The sequence below is a fragment of the Cherax quadricarinatus genome, chromosome 29, assembly GCF_038502225.1.
Source record: "Cherax quadricarinatus isolate ZL_2023a chromosome 29, ASM3850222v1, whole genome shotgun sequence".
In the NCBI taxonomy this organism is placed as follows: Eukaryota; Metazoa; Arthropoda; class Malacostraca; order Decapoda; family Parastacidae; genus Cherax; species Cherax quadricarinatus.
This window is the reverse complement of record NC_091320.1, coordinates 8992507-8998085: the sequence shown is the minus strand read 5'-3', so window position 1 is coordinate 8998085 and position 5579 is coordinate 8992507.

Here is a 5579-nt window from a genome sequence, read left to right as displayed (position 1 = left end):
GGATCTAGGGAATGCTCACTGAATTTTATGTTTCACTGGGATGTTATGAAGTCTTTTAAAGTGCACATGTTTAATGATGTGTGAAGATAAGAGAGATCACTAGCTGGGGTTATGATGCTTGTAGTAAAATCATGTGTATCAAAAGAGCCTTATGATTATCTAATGATTACCCTCATGTGTAGTGATCATAGATATTCTCGAGAAAACTGTGTTCTAAAATGAATTGGGTAATTAAACGTATGATTGGGCAAGGACATTATGGAGTGCCAGGACGGAATGTCAATGCCGGCCATAAGATCACAGATGATTTTCTTCACAATGAACGAATGCTGCGCCGCTGCCGGAATTGTTGCGCTGGATTAAGGACTGGCTTTTGATGCGATATGTCCTGAAACACAGTGTAAGAATTTAGTTAAAAGGGGCCTTGGAAATGGTTTATTAACATGGTTTCTAACTCTATATTACACCCCATGCGCTAGGATGCATATAAATGGCAAATAGGGTGAAATGTGAAGCAGAAACCGAGATATACGTCAGGGTTGTCGAGTTTTCAAATTATTGTTTGTAGCTACACAAGAACCAGTTTATAGGCAGCTCGAGAATGAGTGATAAATGGTCCACTAAGAGTAGGGAAACGTGTCTTCCCAAGAATAGTTGTATATGTCGGTGATACAACATTACTACTGAACGAGGAGTCTTATGTGAGTTGTGGAATGCGGTGTTCATGCACGAATTTGCGACAGGGTTGTGTATTAACCCAAATAAAGCAAAAACAGTGGGATTAGGTTTGTGGGTGCATAAGATTGATATGGATGATAGTATAGCCATTGTCGTTGCAAAACCTGTAAACAGTTGTGACATGTAACCTGAAAGCCAGGTTAAATATTGTATGTTAAAGAGATTAGGAACTTTAAGGAATGCGGGATTAACTATGTTGCTGAGAACGTTAATGGTCAATACATAATTGTATTCAAAAACTTTGTATTAAATGTGTATCCATTGTTGGAAGACTTAATCCGTAAAATGCACTCTACTATATTTAAATATGTATGGGGGTGAGAATGGTGAATGTTAATGTCGAAATACATTAATGTTACCGGTGAAACATGGAGGTATAGGTATGATAGAATTAGGTAGAAAATCTTTGTGTGTATATTTTCATAGATTAATTAAGCATGGTGGCAGATTTCATGACAATGGATTAATAAGTTTAAATAAATGTATTATTCCTGGTTTGATGTCGGAAGAAATAAGAATTGCACAATGTGTATTTGGAAATGAACTGTATGTGTGTCAGATGCAGTTCGTATTACTGTTAAAGCATCGTATAATTTCAGTGTCGGTAAAGATGCATATCCAAAGATAAAAGATCCATATCCATTATATAGATAGAATCGAATATGGATAGTAATGACTGAAATGCAAATTAAATCTAAGAACCGAGAAATTATATATATATATATATATATATATATATATATATATATATATATATATATATATATATATATATATATATATATATATATATATATATATATATATATATTATATTTTTTACCATCTAAAATCGTTATCGTGATGTAAGCATTGATCAGAGAGAGAGCATGCCACTGATGTTGACTATTAGACACAGCTTTGCCTGAGATATATTTTTATAAGAGACTTGTTCGAGAATAACGAAATGGATGAAGAATGTGTTGTAACAAATTCCAGTAAGGGAATAACAGTATTACCTGCAAAAAACTCAGTTTTTTTTGCAGGTAATACTGTCTTTATTGGAGCAAAAATCTGAGTTTTTTTGCTCCAACAAAGACATGGAAACAGAATTAACCTGTCTGGTAACCCATTACGTACGTTTGATGTGGTGTTTTTGAAATTACATTAATAATAGTAATATTATTATTATTATTAATAATAATAATAATAATAATAATAATAATAATAATAATAATAATAATAATAATAATAATAATAATAATAATGATAATACTACTATTACTACTACTACTCTTCCTCCTCCTCCTACTACTACTACTACTACTACTACTACTACTACTACTACTACTAATAATAATAATAATAATAATAATAATAATTATAATAATAATAATAATAATAATAATAATAATAATAATAATAATTTTTATTTTGACTTGATACATGGTTGTACAAAAAAATATAATATTTGGGTGCTCATGCCAAAAGCCCCTTTGTATGCAGAGCATTTCGGGCATATAATTAAACATATAATTATGTTGTTAATACGCAAATTGTGTAGAGCAAGAGTTGGAAGCCAACATGGCGCTTGGACGAAGATTTACACGAAAGTTTCTTGTTCGCTTTCAGGAATTAACAGTTCAAAAACTGATTGGTTTATATCATGTACAATGAAGAGGGGTAATAGATTCTTGTATGGTCTAACATGAATTATTCATATATATATTCATGTTCTTGCATGTGTATATGTATAAACATAATTGTAAATTCATGTAGTTATAGGCATGTTTATATCTGGATATTAGCAAATTAAATTCACTCCAATTATTCTGCAGAAAACACCCTTGCTTTTTAAGCCAAACTCGACAGTTTGGTTTATTCGGCTCTACATACACACATACACACACACACACACACACACACACACACACACACACACACACACACACACACACACACACACACACACACACGACGTAGTGGAGGCAGGAACCATACACAGTTTTAAGACGAGGTTTGATAAAGCTCATGGAGCGGGGAGAGAGAGGGCCTAGTAGCAACCGGTGAAGAGGCGGGGCCAGGAGCTAGGACTCGACCCCTGCAACCACAAATAGGTGAGTACAAATAGGTGAGTACACACACATAAATATATATCTACACACACACACACACACACACTCACACACACACACACACACATATATATATTAGGTAGTAGGCTGGTAGACAGCAACCACCCAGGGAAGTACTACCGTCCTGCCAAGTGAGTGCAAAACGAAAGCTTATAATTGTTTTACATGATGGTAGGATTGCTGGTGTCTTTTGTCTGTCTCATAAATATGCAAGATTACAGGCATGTCTTGCTACTTCTACTTACACTTAGGTCACACTACACATACATGTACACGTTTATTTATACACACTCATCTGAGTTTTCTTTGATTTTATCTTAATAGTTCTTGGTCTTATTACTTTTCCTTTTATATCCATGGGGAAGTGGAATAAAAATCTTTCCTCCGTAAGCCATGCGTGTTGTAACAGTCAACTAAAATGCCGGGAACAATGGGCTAGTAACCCCTTTTCCTGTAAAGATTACTAAAAAGAAGAAGAAATTTTTCAAAGTGGGAAATCTGAATGTGCGTGGATGTTGTGCGAATGATAAGAAAGAGATGATTGTGGATGTTATGAATGAGAAGAAGCTAGATGCCCTGGCTGAAGGGGGTGGGTGAGTGTCAGTGGAGAGGAATAAACGGGATTAGGTCAGGGGTTTCAAACAGAGTTAGAGCTAAAGAAGGAGTAGCAATAATGTTGAAGGATAAGATATGGCAGAAAAAGAGGGACTAAAAATGTATTAATTCAAGGATTATGTGGAGTAAAATAAAGGTTGGATGTGAAAAGTGGGTTATAGTAAGCGTGTATGCACCTGGAGAAGAGAGAAGTGTAGAGGAGAGAGAGAGATTTTGGGAAATGTTGAGTGAATGTGTGGGGAGTTTTGAACCAAGTGTGAGAGTACTTGTGGTTGGGGATTTCAATGCTAAAGTGGGTAAAAATGGTGTGGAGGGAGTAGTAGGTAAATTTGGGGTGCCAGGGGTAAATGTAAATGGGGAACCTTTAATTGAGCTATGTGTAGAAAGAGATTTGGTAAAAAGTAATACATATTTTATGAAAAAGAGGATAAATAAATATATAAGGTATGATGTAGCACGTAATGAAGGTAGTTTGTTAGATTATGTATTGGTGGATAAAAGGTTGATGGGTAGGCTGCAGGATGTACATGTTTATAGAGGGGCAACTGATATATCGGATCAGTATTTAGTTGTAGCTACAGTTAGAGTAAGAGGTAGATGGGACAAAAGGAAGGTGGCAACAACAAGTAGGAGGGAAGTGAAAGTGTATAAACTAAGGGAGGAGGAAGTTCGGGTGAGATATAAGCGACTATTGGCAGAAAGGTGGGCTAGTGCAAAGATGGGTAGTGGGAGGGTTGAAGAGGGTTGGATGAGTTTTAAAAATGCAGTATTAGAATGTGGGGCAGAAGTTATGTGGTTATAGAAGGGTGGGGGCAGGAGGAATGAGGAGTGATTGGTCGAATGATGAAGTAAAGGGTGTGATAAAAGAGAAAAAGTTAGCTTATGAGAGGTTTTCACAAAGCAGAAGCGTTATAAGAAGAGCAGAGTATATGGAGAGTAAAAGATAGGTGAAGAGAGTGGTGAGAGAGTGCAAAAGGAGAGCAGATGATAGAGTGGGAGAGGCACTGTCAAGAAATTTTAATGAAAATAAGAAAAAAATTTGGAGTGAGTTAAACAAGTTAAGAAAGCCTAGGGTACGTATGGATTTGTAAGTTAAAAAAAGAGTAGGGGAGTTAGTAGATGGGGAAAGGGAGGTATTAGGTAGATGGCGAGAATGTTTTGAGGAACTTTTAAATGTTGAGGAAGAAAGGGAGGCGGTAATTTCATGCACTGGCCAGGGAGGTATACCATCTTTTAGGAGTGAAGAAGAGCAGAATGTAAGTGTGGTGGAGGTACGTGAGGCATTACGTAGAATGAAAGGGGGTAAAGCAGCTGGATGACAGAAATGTTAAAAGCAGGGGGATATAGTGTTGGAGTGGTTGGCACTTTTGTTTAATAAATGTATGAAAGAGGGGGAGGTACCTAGGGATTAGCGGAGAGCATGTATAGTCCCTTTATATAAAGGGAATGGGGACAAAAGAGATTGTAAAAATTATAAAGGAATAAGTTTACTGAGTATACCAGGAAAAGTGTACGGTAGGGTTATTATTGAAAGAATTAGAGGTAAGACAGAATGTAGGATTGCGGATGAGCAAGGAGGTTTCAGTGTGGGTAGATGTGTAGATCAAGTGTTTACATTGAAGCATATATGTGAACAGTATTTAGATAAAGGTAGGGAAGTTTTTATTGCATTTATGGATTTAGAATAGGCATATGATAGAGTGGATAGAGGAGCAATGTGGCAGATGTTTCAAGTATATGGAATTGGTGGTAAGTTACTAAATGCTGTAAAGAGTTTTTATGAGGATAGTGTGGCTCAGGCTAGGGTGAGTAGAAGAGAGGGAGACTACTTCCCGGTAAAAGTAGGTCTTAGGTTGTTTAATATATTTATAGATGGGGTTGTAAAAGAAGTAAATGCTTGGGTGTTCGGGAGAGGGGTGGGTTTAAATTATGGGGAATCAAATACAGAATGGAAATTGACACAGTTACTTTTTGCTGATGATACTGTGCTTATGGGAGATTCTAAAGAAAAATTGTAAAGGTTAGTGGATAAGTTTGGGAGTGTGTGTGAAGGTAGACAGTTGAAAGTGAACATAGGAAAGAGTAAGGTGATGAGGGTATCAAATGATTTAG